Source organism: Mobula birostris, chromosome 2, assembly GCF_030028105.1.
Source record: "Mobula birostris isolate sMobBir1 chromosome 2, sMobBir1.hap1, whole genome shotgun sequence".
NCBI classification, from domain to species: domain Eukaryota; kingdom Metazoa; phylum Chordata; class Chondrichthyes; order Myliobatiformes; family Myliobatidae; genus Mobula; species Mobula birostris.
In genome coordinates this window covers 27582415-27597130 of record NC_092371.1, presented here as the reverse complement: position 1 = coordinate 27597130, position 14716 = coordinate 27582415, and the positions used below count along the sequence as shown (strand labels likewise).

Sequence of the window (14716 nt, the reverse complement as noted above, 5' to 3'; positions counted from 1 at the left end):
GTGCATGTATTATCAAAGTATGCATGCAGTATACATCCCTGAAATTCATCTACCCTGCAGAGAGTCACGAAACAAAGAAGAACCATGGAAACAACCCATTCAAAGAAAAACATCAAACATCAACCCTCCCCTCCCACCACTTACAAAAAAATTAAATATTTCTTAAACATTGTGAGTGGACCTGCCTCTACCACACCCTCAGGCAGTGAACTTAGAATTCAATGACATAAGGGTGAAAAAATTCCTCTACAAATCCTCCCAAAATCTCCTGTCCATTACCTTAAACCCAAGCCTTCTGCCAAGAGGAAAGCTTTCTCATTTCCTACGCTAATTATGCCTCTGAGGTTCTCCTCAGCCTCCTCTGCACCAAGGAATACTGAGTTTCTTCAGTCCGTCCTCATAGTTGTACTCCACACCTCACGCAACATCTGCTATGCACCCTATCCGGTGCAATCATGTTCTTCCTGAGGTGTTGTGACCTACAACGCACACAATCCTCCAGATTGTGGTCTAACTAATTTTGTTTTTTTTTATTTGTAGAGATACAACATAGTAACAGGCCCTTCCAGCTCAACGAGCCTGCACCATCCACTTACACCCGTGTGACAATTAATCTACTACCGGTACGTCTTTGGAATGTGGGAAGAAACTGGAGCACCTGGTGGACCACAGGGTCCTGGGGAGAACATACAAACTCCTTACAGACAGCAGTGGAACTGAGCCCAAGTCGCTGGTGCTGTAATAGTGTTACCCCAACTGTTACGCTGCCGTGCTGTCCCCAGATTTTGATGTTTTATGTGGTTACAGCTTAACTAAAGTGTAATCTCAGCCTTCACGTTTGATTCTACCTACAAAACCAAAAAAAAAGATTCTCCAGTGATTGAAAATCAACGAAACTGCACACGTAGCGAATCTGAAATAAAAACAGAAAATGGTTGAAATGACCTGATAGGTTGCCTCTGTTTTTTCTCTGCAAATGCTGTCTGACCCATTGAATATTTACAGAAAGTTTTGTCCAGGGTTTTTAGAAGTGTAAGGGAAACAATTGCACAGATTGCAGCTTGAAACTCTGCAGAGAAAGGCCTTTGAACAGAAATCCACCTCAGCTGCATGACATAGACTCCAAATTCATATGAGACAACTTTGTTTAGCTTGTGTTTCATTTCACCTCTTCCGGCAAAGCTTACCTCTGCTGCTGTTCCAGAGCACAGTGGAGCCGGGGGCTGGGGGGGTGGGGTGGGGAATGTGGGGGGGGGGCAGAGTTTGGGTTGGGCAGATGATTAGCTGTGTAATTGATTGTTTCTATTAGATGAGGAATCACATGGGCAGGTTATTTCTGCTTAAAACAATATCCTGTTCAAACTTCACCCACTTTCAGATGCTGAGTAGAGAGCTATGCATTTGGAACACTGGGCAGCGTAAAACTGCCAGCCCACATCAGAAGATGGAAAGGAGCTCAGTTCTGGACAGCCAGCTCTGTTTGCCAAGGTGCCAGTGGCTAATACGAGAGGACATACTTTAAGGTGATTGGAGGAAAGTATATGGGGGATGTCAGAGGTAGGTTTTTACCACAGAGTGGTAGGTGCATGAAACATGCTGCCGGGGGTAGTGGTAGAGGCAGGTACATAAAGAATATTTAAGAGATTTTTAGATAGACACATGGATGAAAGAAATATAGAGGGTTCTTTGGGAGGGAAGGGTTAGGTTGATCTTGGAGTAGGTTAAAGTGTTGGCAGCCCGATGGGCCTGTGCTTGTGTTAGCCCAACCAGTGGAGTCTGCTTTAGACATGTTGGACAGTGTATGTTGATGTATTTGGTTCCTAGTAGGCTTCATTGTATGGTGTGCACAGGGGCAGAACTGTGTCACACCTGCCAGGTATGGAGTGGGCAGACAGAGTGGGAGAAACAAAGCCTTGGTCTTTTATTATACTTGCCTTGTGCACCAGGAGGAGATGATTCAGTTCTGTGCCAGAACAGAGAAGCAGTTTGTTAATGATGGTACAGTCACAGAGAGATAAAGGGGGACCCTGCGGGGTTGGTACCAAGCGTTGGAACTCTGTAACAGGTTCAGCTAGCCTGAGTCACAAACTGAGGTTAAAGTGAGCCATTGTGTACTCATACCTGGCTACTAGCCTAGAAATGGCTTCATAAAACTCCAGGATATAAGCTTGCTATTGTACATATAAGCAATACGCAGAAATGCACTCAGCTCACATAGGACATAGACACTGAAGCTCAACAGTACAAAAGGCTTACCTCACTCTATATACACATAGCACATGTGGGATAGAGGTACTTGGGGTAAAGTAGATTAGAAATAATTTAAATATAGAACATAGAACATTACAGCACAGTACAGACCCTTTGTCCCACGATGTTGTGTCAACCTCCTCTGAGATCAATCTCACTCTTCCCTCCTACATAGCCCTCCATTTTTCTATCATTCACGTGTCTGTCTAAAAGTTTCTTAAACACCCCCAACATATCTGCCTCTACCACCACCCCGGCAGAGCATTCCATGCATCAACCACTTTCTGTATGAAGAACTTACCTCTGACATTGCCCCTCTACTTTCCTCCAATCTCCTTAAAATTATGTTCACTCTTATTAGCCATTTCTCTTGGAAAAGTCTCTGGCTGTCTACTTGATCTATACTCCTTATCATAATCATCTTGTACACCTCTATCAAGACACCTTTCCTTCGCTCCAAAGAGAAAAGCCCCAGCTTGCTCAACCTTTCTTCATAAGACATGTCGGTTAGTGTGACCCTATCACAGAGTCAGTGACCCGGGTCAATTCCCACCGCTTTCTGTAAGGAGCTTGTACATTCTGGGCATTCCAGGACAAATGACTCCTCTGTTGATGTCTGCTTGTAACAAAGAGGAATTTTATTCTAAAGGTGAACTCCAAACTCCGTGTGAATTCTTTCCATCTACAGAACAACTAAGCATTTGCTTTGCTCTGGTTGGTATTGAGGTTCTTAAGTATTGGTGCTGGTCTCATCTGGTAAGTCATAGAGTATACCATCACACCTCTGGTTTAGGTCTTATAAATGTCCAAAGGCTTTGTGGTGCCAGGTGGTGAGTCATTCACTAGTTGTGGGGGTGCAGGTGGGAAGCAGCCTCTGACCTGCTATTTTGTTGAGGTATTATTGATGTGGCTGGTTCAGTTGAGTGTCTCTTCAATGGCAACTTCCAGGATGTTGATTGTAAGGAACACGGTAATGGTAATTCCATTGTGTTGGAGATGGTCATTGATTGGTAGCTTTATGATGAAGTGGAGATACGAAAGGTGACAGATGCTGGAAATCTGAAGCAACACACAAAGAAGCCAGAGGAACTCAGTGGGTGAAGCAGCAGCCATGTTGGGAGATGGATAGTTGATACTTAGAGTCAAGGCCCTAGACTGGAGATGAAGAGAGTGGACCCAAGAGGTCAACTGTCCATTTCCCTCCATAGATACTGCCTGATCTGCTAAGAAGGAGAAGTGATACTCGCCACCTTCAACTCATGACTGAAAGGAAGGAAGGCTCACTGAAGAAGCTCTCTTCCTTTGCATGAACTATGACTCCAACCACTGGACTGCTTTCACCCTGACGGCTATCAAGTTCAGCTTTGATGTCGCACTTGGTCAAGAGCTGCCTTGATGCCCAGGATAGTCACTCTCACCTCACATCTGATATTAAGCCCTTTGGTCAATGCTTGGAGCAGGTCCATGGCAAAGACTGGAACCTGACAAAGTTGAAACTGGGCACTGGTGAGTTGGTTATGCCAAGCTATTCTTATTTAATATTACTCTTGATGGCAGCTGTTGTAGAGACAGCAAAGGACCTCCAGGATAATTCCTGGGATGACGGCTTCACTCAATGAGCAGAGGTTAAGCAGACCATTCCGACACACTACAGAGGTCTGAAAAATTAGAGTACAAAAATTCTTAACACCATAAGACAAAAGAGCAGAATTAGGTTATTTGGCCTATCAGGTGTGCTCCGTCATTCCATAATGGGTGATGTATTATCCCTCTCAATCCCATTCTTCTGGCTTCTCCCCATAACCTTTCATGTCCTTACTCATCAAGAACCTGCCAGACTCTGCTTTAAACATACCCAATGACTTGGCTTCTACAGGTGTCTGTGGCAATGAATTCCACAGACTCACTAACCCTGAATAAAAACATTCCTCCTCATCTCTGTTCCAAAGCAAGGGTTCCAACCTTTTTTATGCCATGGACACCTACCATTAACCAAAGTCATTGGACCCCAGGTTGGGAACCCATGCTCTAAAGGGACGCTCTTCTATTCTGAGGCTGGGCCCTCTGATCCCAGATTCACCCACTTTAGGAAACATCTTCTCCATGTCCGCTCTATCTCGGCCTTTCAATATTTGATAGGCTTCAATAAGGTACCCCCTCATTCTTCTAAACTCCAATGAGTACAAGCCTAGGGCCATCAAATGCTCCTCATACATTAACTCTTCCATTCCCAGGATAGTTCTCGTGAACTTTCTTTGGACCCTCTCCAATACCAGCACATCTATTCTCACACATGGGGCCCAAAACTGCCCACAATGCTCCATGTGTGGTCTTACCAATGCCTTATAAAGCCCCAGCACTGCATCCTAGCTTTTTATATTCTAGTCCTCTCGAAATGAACCCTAACATTGCAGTTGCTTTCCGTAATGTCAACTCTATTTGCAAGTTAACCTTTAGGGAATCCTGCATGAGGACTCCTGATCCCTTCGCGTCTCTTAATCCTAAATCTGCTCCCAATCTAGAGAATAGTCTATGCCTTTATTCTTTCTGCTGAAGTGCATGACCATACACTTCCCACACTGTATTCCATCTGCTCCTTCTTTGCCTATTCTCTTAATCTGCTTAGATCCTTTTGCAGACTCCCTATTTCCTCAACACTAACTGCCCCTCCACCAATCTTTGTATCATCAGCAAAGTTGACCACAAAGCCATTAATCCTGTCATGCTAATCATTGACATATGAAGTGAAAAGAGGTGGTCCCAGCACTGACCACCTGGGGAACACCACTAGCAACCAATCAGGAAGAGCCCTCTTTATTTTCACTCTCTGCCTCCTGCCAGTCAGTCAATCTCCTTGTCAGGGTAGCTGAAGGGATGATGTTTCTTTTGCTGAGTGTCTAGAATCAGGTCTTAAAATAGTAGGGAGATAAAACATCTTCTTACCTAAAAGGCAGTGAGTTTTGTAGCCAACAGAACAGTAGAGACTATAGATGCACAGTGGAGAGTATCCTAACTGGTTGCGTCATGGCCTGGTATGGAAACAGCAATGCACAAGAATAGAATGCTGAGTAGTGATGCTAGAGTGTCCCCTCCAGGGCACAAGCCTGGGCGGGGAGATTTAAAGAACCGGCTGTTACCCATTGCCCATTCAGCGGGTTCCCCCTCTCCAGGTCACTGATGTAGTCGGAAGGAAGGGCAAGCACCGATACAGCCTGGCACCAGTGTCATCGCAGAGGTTGCCAAGAGTGAAGCTGAAAACAACATCAAACTGCCTTAGGGACCCCAGCTCTGGATTTCTTCCTCAGGGCTTACTCCCGAAGCCTTTCCCGTGGGTGGGTAGGGCCGCAAGGCAGCAGAGGTTTAAAATCAGAGCTTTCCTTCTCCTAGGCAGGCTGCTGTCCAAGGCTGACGAGCCCCACCTGCCCAAAGCAACTGGTTTGGAGCACCAGTGGTCCACCTTTGCCCCTTCTCTTGTCAGTAGAAACAGTTCCGCCAGGCCTAGTAGCTAAGCCACATATGAAGGCCAAGAGTTGGACTTGGTTGTCAGAGGCTGTTAGAGTCACACGCCATTTTGTTGCACTTTATAGGTAGTGAGAGCTTATCCCTACTACCACCTCCGGCTATGACAACCTTAAGAATCTTTCACGGAGTACGGATCAGAGGCCGGACCTGCTGGGGTGACTGATAGGATCTGGGGTTCGGGCCTCACCTCCTGGAGGGTGAAGTCCTTGGGACAGAGTCCGTTTGTTCAATTGGTAAACGACTGATGACGCACTGAACAAACGAACATGAATGATGGCAAGGAATGAGAAGCAGTTCTGGTTGCAATTCAGACGAGTGAAGTTTTCGGTCTGATGTGTGCCTGGAGAATGCCAGAGCTCAAACATTCAACAGTCAGGTGTTGACAATAATCCTACAGGGCATATAGCACCATTTGAAACGTCTTCACATTTTGTCAATGTTGAACTTGAAAGCAGCCATTAATAGATCAAAGGCCAGTTTAACAGACTGTTATGAGGCAGCAGAGTACATGAAAACAAGGTAGCTGCTGTAGTGAGTGTATTTTTGTCCTACAATAAGCCACAGGCAGTTTTGGGGACACAATTTTATAACTTCAATAGACAATAGGTGCAGAAGTAGACCATTCGTCCCTTCAAGCCTGCACCGCCATTCTGAGATCATGGCTGATCATCTCCTATCAATCCCCAGTTCCTGCCTTGTCCCCATAAACCTTGATTCCCCTATCCATAAGATACCTATCTAGCTCCTTCTTGAAAGCATCCAGAGAATTGGCCTCCACTGCCTTCTGAGGCAGCGCGTTCCACACCTCCACAACTCTCTGGGAGAAGAAGTTCCTCCTCAACTCTGTCCTAAATGACCTACCCCTTATTCTTAAACCATGCCCTCTGGTACTGGACTCTCCCAGCATCTGGAACATATTTCCTGCCTCTATCTTGTCCAATCCCTTAATAATCTTATATGTCTTAATCAGATCCCCCCTCAATCTCCTTAATTCCAGCGTGTACAAGCCCAGTCTCTCTAACCTCTCTGCGTAAGACAGTCCGGACATCGCAGGAATTAACCTAGTGAACCTACACTGCACCTCCTCCACAGCCAGGATGTCCTTCCTTAACCCTGGAGACCAAAACTGCACACAATACTCCAGGTGTGGTCTCACCAGGGCCCTGTACAAATGCAAAAAGATTTCCTTGCTCTTGTACTCAATTCCCTTTGTAATAAAGGCCAACATTCCATTAGCCTTCTTCACTGCCTGCTGCACTTGCTCATTCACCTTCAGAGACTGATGAACAAGTACTCCTAGATCTCTTTGTATTTCACCTTTACCTAACTCCACACAGTTCAGATAATAATCTGCCTTCCTGTTCTTGCTCCCAAAGTGAATAACCTCACACTTATTCACATTAAACGCCATCTGCCAAATTTCTGCCCACTCACCCAGCCTATCCAAGTCACCTTGAATTCTCCTAACATCCTCATCACATGTCACACTGCCACCCAGCTTAGTATCATCAGCAAACTTGCTGATGTTATTCACAATGCCTTCCTCTAAATCATTGACGTAAATCGTAAACAGCTGTGGTCCCAATACCGAGCCCTGTGACACCCCACTAGTCGCCACCTGCCATTCCGAGAAACACCCATTCACTGCCACCCTTTGCTTTCTATCTGCCAACCAGTTTTCTATCCATGTCATTATCCTCCCCCCAATGCCATGAGCTCTTCAATAATCTCCCAGGCATATTCCTGTAAACTAAATCAACAGCTCCTTCTCACAGTGTAACACTACTTCTAAATGAAGACATGAGAGAGGCTGCAGGTTTTGACATCTGGATCCAGAACTGGAACAATGCCTGACAAATCTTTTGGAGTCATTTCAAAGTAACATGCAGTTAGACAAAGGAGAGTTAATGGATGTTGTTTATATGGATTTTTGAAAGGGCTCTGACAAAGTGCTACACGTGAGGCTGTTTAACAAGATAAGAGCCCAATATATCAATAACAGGAAAGATACTGGCATGGATAGAAGATTGATTGACTGGCAGGAGGCAAAGAGTGCGAATAAAGAGGGCCTTTTCAGGTGGGCTGTCAGTGACTACTATTGTTCAGTAGGGGTTGGCTCCATTTCATGTTACATATCAATGATCGGGATGATAGAATTGATGGGCGATGGGTTTGTGCACAGTTCGATGATAGGTGGAGGAGCAGGTAGTGTTGAGGAAACAGGGAGTTTGCAGAAGGACTTGGACAGATTAGGAGAATGGGCAAAGAAGTGGCAGATGGAACATAGTGTAGGGACATATATGGTCATGCACATTGGTAGAAGGAATAAACACGTAGACTATTTTCTAACTGGGGAGCAAATTCGGAAATCGGAGATACAAAGGAACCTGGGTTGAGTCAGTAATAAGGAAGGAAATGCAATCTTCAGATTCTGTACAGGAGAACTAGACGGCAAACTAGACAGCAAGAACAAGGATGTAATACAGAAGCTTTTAAAGGGATTGGTCAGACCGCAGTAGTGGAGGGTCCTCCACTGTTCGTGGATGCTGTGCCCTAGCTGTCTATGCGAGTCAGGGCAGTATGGCAGAGAGAGCGAGCTGCTGTCCATGCAGCAGGCTCTGCCTCTCCATAGAGCTGATGAATCCAAAGGAACGGCAGAGACTGATACAGTTTGACATCAGTAGAAATTTCCAGTCAGTGCAGAACTCAATGTAGGACCATCTTAGGGAATCCAGCTCTGGATTTTCCCTTGGGGTTTACTGCCGAAGCCTTCCCCCATGAGTGGGAACTCAGCATCTATAAAGGCAAGGAGATAGTTAATGTTTCAGGTCAAAAACTGCACAGGGACTTAAAATGTAGAGAGGAGGCAGCCAGTAAAAGGAGGTGAGTGAGGTGTGAGGCAGGAGCTGGCTAGCAATCAGGAGGAATCAGATGAGGGGGGAGATGATGGGTAAATGAAGACAAGTGAGGGAGGGGTGGAGGTGGAAGATGGGTGACTAGTGGGTCATAGGCAGAGAAAGATAAAGAGAGTAGATGAAGCTTGCTGTGGAGGATAGGAAAGAGAAGGATGGAAGGTGATGTGAAAATGCCGTCTGCTGGAAGGGATGAGGGACAGATGGAACTAGTTGCAGGAGGGCTGGAGAACCGATAAATGTTGGTGACATTTATTAGGAATCTGTTGGGCACCTTTTACACCCAGATGTGGTCAGTATATGGAATAAACTGCCAGAAGAAATGGTTGAGGCAGGTACATTAATTCCATTTAAAATGCTCTTGGACCGGTACAAAGATAGGAAAGATTTAGAGGGATATAGACCAAAGGTGGGCAAGTAGATGGGAATTTTGATCGACATGGACCATTTGGGCTGAAGTCCCAAGTTCTTTGTTGGGTCCATACCTGTCTAAAGTCCCGCCACTGCTGTGCATGTAAAGCAAAACTGGTAAGACCTCATGAACAGAGTGTGATGATAACCAATGGGTATATTTTAATAATTATGATAGAAGAATAAATATTCCCTGTACAGGAGAAGGCAGCTGCTCTCTTCTTCAGGTACAAGCTTGGAATCTTTTATGCCCTCCAGAGAGAGCAGACAGAGCACTATCTAGCAGGGCAGCACTATCTAGCAGGGTATCTAACCGGGCAGCGTAGAGGTTAGTGTAATGCTATTCCAGCACCAGCAACCTGTGAGGAGTTTGTATGTTCTCCCCATGGCCGCATAGGTTTCCTTCCACACTCCAAGGATTTGTGGGTAGTAGGTTAATTGGTCACATGGGTGTAATTGGGCTGCACTGGCTCATGGGCTGGAAGGGCCTGCATTCGTGCTGTATCTCCAAAGACAATCAAATAAATAAAATGAAGTCCCAGCCTGCAGGCAGCACCTGAGTTGCTAACTCACTGCTCCAGGGTCGCAGGTTCAATACTGAGCCCCAGTGCTGGCTGTGCAGAGTTTGCAGGTGAGTTTCCTCTAGCTCTTGGCTTTCCTTCCACAACCCAAAACGCATGTGGGTAGATAAATTGGTTCAATTAAACTATGCCATAGTGTTGGTTACTGGAGAATGAATCAAACTGGAGCTGGTGGGCATGTGTGAGAGAGGGGTTGAATTGAATTGAATTGACTTGACTTTATTTCTTACATTCTTCACATACATGAGGAGTGAAAATCTTTATGTTACGTCTCCGTCTGAATGTGGAAATAAGGAGGAAGCAGTGAGACCAATGGGAAGGTTCAAAAATCAAAGCGATTCTCTTGCTGCGGCAGAGCTAAACTAAAAGCAGAAAATACTAGAAGCACCCAGCAGGTCAGGCAGCCTCTGTGGAAAGGGAAAAAGTTTCACTAGTTATTGGAACTTAAACTTTAGATGCTAGAAATCTGAAATAAAAAAAAGCACCCAGGGTTGCTCCCCTGGGTGTGGCATGGACCCGAAGTTGAAACTGGCCTCCTGTATCGCAACAATCAGTACAGCACACCCTCAGGACTAATTCTGATTCCTAAGGGCTTTAAACAGTGTTATTGCTGCCTCTTTATACTGGCCGTGTCCCCCCTACACTCTCGGTCCTAATGCAAGGTTTCAATTGTGTTAATACCTATGACCTGTAGAGTGTAGGCTCATTCTTGGTGGTCCACAGAGATATCAGTAAGTGTTTACTATAACCTTAAACCTTAGTGGTTAGGAGTGCGGTATGATCGGCCGTGTAGCAATTCTGCTTCCTGCAATCTGGTTTTATACTGAGCCTTACTCGACTAGATACTCATCGCTGATTGAAAAATCTGGTCTGTAAAGGAACCAAGACATGACGGCACTATGAAACAGAAATATAATGCAACTAATCACTGAAATACACCAGATATGGCATGGCATGAGAAAATGTGTAATATAGGTATAAGCAATGAGTCCTCTGTAGACGGGAGGCTTGGCAGGGCTGCACTGGATTTGGGACGACGACCTGTGCAGATGGGAGTGGGGAAAGGGGCTTGTTTTGCCAGTGTTATTCTGCTGGGTGTTTTGGGCATGCTTTGTTAGCGGCAGAATGTGTAGTGACACTTGCGGGCTGCCCCAGCGCAGCGCATCCTTAGGTGTTTTAGTTGTTAATGCAAGTGACACATTTCACTGTATGTGTCGACGTACGTGTGATAAATAAATTTGATTCTGATTCCTTGGGCCAATGCAGTTTTTCTACTACTTTCGCCATATTCCCTATCATTTACTGCAAAACTCTCTGTGAGTTCAGCGGTGAGAGAAAGAATTTGGCGATCATAGAGCTTTTGCATTTCCTTGGGCACAATTTGTTATGAAGCTAGGGACTTAATGAGACATTGGATTAAATTGACACAAAGCCAACTCGCACATCTGTTTACCCCTGCAAACATTAAATCAATGTTGTGATTTCTGGAAATACTGCGTTTTGGAACACTGTTCTACCTGCTTCTGTTGTACTGTGAGAGTTGCTATCTCAATAAAGCTTTTGTTTTGATGACAAGCCAAGCTGCAGCTATTGCCTTTCAAAGCAGCTACACAGAAAATCCAACTCCTGCAAGTGCACAACACCATTTTGCCAGTGAAGTGTCAATATGAGTGACCCAGCCCAGCTGTCAAACACCTTCAATTCTTGTCCACAGCCTAACTGATGCAGGGAGGCAAGGGTTACATCTGATAAAGTCTTCACAAAGACAAACCTAGGCAATTTCAACACCTCTCAGTCATAGAATGCCACAAAGTTGTCACTCAATGTTACAGAGAGATGTTGATACAAACCCACATAAAGACATCAGGACAGCCCAGTAACAAAGGTGCTTAAACTGCAGGTGCAGGAAACCTGAAATTAAAACCATAAAACATTGGAAATGCTCAACAGGTCAGGCAGCATCTATGGAGGGGAAAACAGAGCCAGGATTTCAGATCAGCAGCGTATTGTGGGATCTTAACAGCCAAACCTTTGCTGGTTGTGGGTTATTAAACCGCAGACTATTTGTTTTTCCTTCCTGTCAGAGTTCCCCATTCCCCCACCTTTCTCCATCCCCTTTGAATACGCTTCTTAGAACCACCTCTGTTACCAGACAGTCCTAATGTTTTTATGTGGGTTAGGATCAATCAACAGCTCCATGTAATTTTAAGTGACAACTTTGTGGAATTTTATCACTGGGAGGTGTTGAAATTGTCTCAGTTTGTTTTTGAGAGGACTTTACTGGATGTAACCCTTGTCTTCATCACTTAGGCTGTGGGACCTCTGAGCCTGGCAATGGGAGGGGTCCTCAACAGTCCCTGTCCATCCACTTGTCTTCATATCATCCCCAAACTTGTCAGACATGGTTGCCTCATCCTCCCTTTAGAATGTGTTTTCTTTAGTATGGATTGATGCTACTCCTTCCAAGTTACTCCCAGAAACTCAAGCCATTCCTGCTCTGCCATCATCCTTGCTGGTGTCCCCTTCCAATCAACCTTGGCAAGCTTCTCTCATGCCTTTGTAGTTCCCTGTGCTCCACTGTAATACAGATACATCTGGTTTTAACTTCTCCCTCACAAACTGCAGTATAGGTTCTATCATCTGATGTTCACTGACCCCTAAGGATTTCTTTACCTTAAGCTCCTAATCAAATCTGCTTGATAGGTTCATGGACCCATTGATATCTGATGGTGGAGGGATAAAAACTGTCCCTGATGGTAGTAACGAGAAGTGGGCATGTCCCGGATGGTGAGGGTCCTTAATGATGGCTGCCATTTTTTGAGCCATCACCTTTTGAAGGTGTTCGTGGTAGTGAGGGGAATTGTGCCAGTAATGTAGCTGGCTGGGTCTCCAACCCTTTGCAGCCTCCTTCGATGCTGCACGTTGGAGTTTTTTTACCGGGCAGTGATGACACTAGTCAGAATGCTCTGGTTTAGAGACCAGCCCATTCTACTTACTTATATACATTCAGTGGCCAGTTTATTAGGTACACCTGTACACTTGCTTATTAATGCAAATATCTAATCAGCCCATCGTGTGGCAATAACTCAATGCATAAAAGCAGTCAGGCTTAGCCAAGAGGTTGTTCAGACCAAGCATCAGAATGGGGAAGAAATGTGATCTCAGTGACTTTGACTGTGGACTGGTTATTGGTGCCGAATGGTGAGGTTTGAGTATCTCAGAAACTGCTGATCTTCTGAGATTTTTATGTATGACTGTATCTATAATACACAGCGAATGGTGCGAAAATCAAAAAAACACATCCAGTGAGCGGCAGTTCTGCGAATGAAATGCATTGTCAATGAGAGAGGTCAGAGGAGAATGGCCAGACTGGTCCAAGCTGACAGGAAGGTGGCAGTAACTGGAATATTCACCTATTACACTCGTGACGTGCAGAAAAGCATCCCTGAATGCGCAACATGTCGAACCATGATGTGGTTGGACTATACCAGCAGAAGACCACAAACGTACACTCAGTGGCCACCGTATTAGGTACAGGAGATATCTAATACTGCGGCCACTACGTGTATCGGTGAGAATATAAAAATAGAAGCAAGTATAGGAAAGTTTAAACTACAAGAAAAAATACCAGTTCTACACTCTAATCCAGCGCCAACTCCCCTGCTTCTCCTGATGTGCATGAACACTAGGGCAATGTACAATCACCAATTAATTTACCCCCCCCGCGTGTCCTTGGTATGTGGGAGGAAAGTGGAGCACTCAGAAGGGACTTACATGGTCAGAGGGAGAAGGAGAAAACTCCACATGGACCTCATCTGGTGTCATGGTCAGGATGGTTTCTGTAGTGTCATACTGCTACTACACAAGGTGCTTATAATGGGAGAAGTTTGACACCAAGATGGAATGGTCATATGCCATGTGTAAAAGTTACAAAGTACTCCTAAACCTGAGGCATGCACTTGAGACTTGACGCGAGGACATTGTTGTTCTTGGGGTGTTAATGTCACAAAGATGTTGCTCAGAACTAGATCAGGCTGAAATTTACACTGAAGGAGGTATTAGAAGTGAGCATAATCTTGATCAAAGAAATGCACTTGGAGGAGCTCAGAGGAAAGAGAGAGAGAGAGAGATGGCAACAAAATGACAGTTTAAGACCGATGGCGTGCTGACCTTCATTAGTCACGAGAGAGAGTTCAGGAACAACGATATAATATTGTAGCTCTATAAAACCCTGGTTAGACCACAGTTAGAATATTGTGCTCCATTCTAGTCACCTCATTATGAGATCTGGAAGCTTTAGGAAGGGTGGAGAGAAGGTTTAGCAGGATGCTGACTTGATGCCTTATGAGGGTAGGGCTTTTCCCTTTGGAGTAAAGGAAATTGAGGGGTAACATAATAGAGGTGTATAGGATGATAAGAAGCATAGATCGAATGGACAACCAGAGACATTTCCCAGGGTGAAAATGGCTAATACAGGGGGCATACTTTTAAGGTGATTAAAGGAAAGTATAGAGGGTTTAGACTAGATGTGCCAAATAGCCTAATTCTGTTCCTATATCTTATAGGATATCAGAAGTAAGTTTTTTTTTCACAGAGAGTGGTGGGTGTGTGAAATGACCTGCCAGAGGTGTTGGTAGAGACAGATACATTAGGGGCATTTAAGAGGCTCTTAGATAGGAACATGGAGGATAGAAGAATGGAGGGAAGGGTTAGGTTGATCTTAGAGTAAGTTATAGGATCAGCTGAATGCCCTGTCCTGTGCTGTAGTGTTCTGTGTTCTATGTGACTATCTGGGGCTATCTTTCCCTCAAATCTTGTGGCGTTCACTCCATCCCATTCCGATGGCAAGATGGTTGACAACCTATATCTTTCTTAAACACAGTAAGTCCAGCAGGTTCTCAAGCCTTGCTGGTGGGATCCTCTCCGATTATGTATCACAGCACCATTGAAATCATGTTCTGTATTGGCTTCACTTCATAAATGAAGCAACCTGAATTAACAAACTCTTCTTAAATGACAACAAAGTGTAGCCCTTTGCAA

The 14716-nt window shown here is 44.9% G+C and overlaps 1 long non-coding RNA gene across 1 annotated transcript in view; it reads left to right on the top strand.

Moving 5' to 3' along the window:
• The window catches only part of LOC140208075 (uncharacterized), a 97642-nt gene extending 96712 nt beyond the window's left edge, over window positions 1-930 (top strand). The window contains exon 4 of the long non-coding RNA XR_011888667.1: window positions 541-930. This is a non-coding gene — a long non-coding RNA (uncharacterized lncRNA). The remainder of the gene's footprint in view (window positions 1-540) is intronic.
• The last annotated feature ends 13786 nt before the right edge of the window (window positions 931-14716 follow it).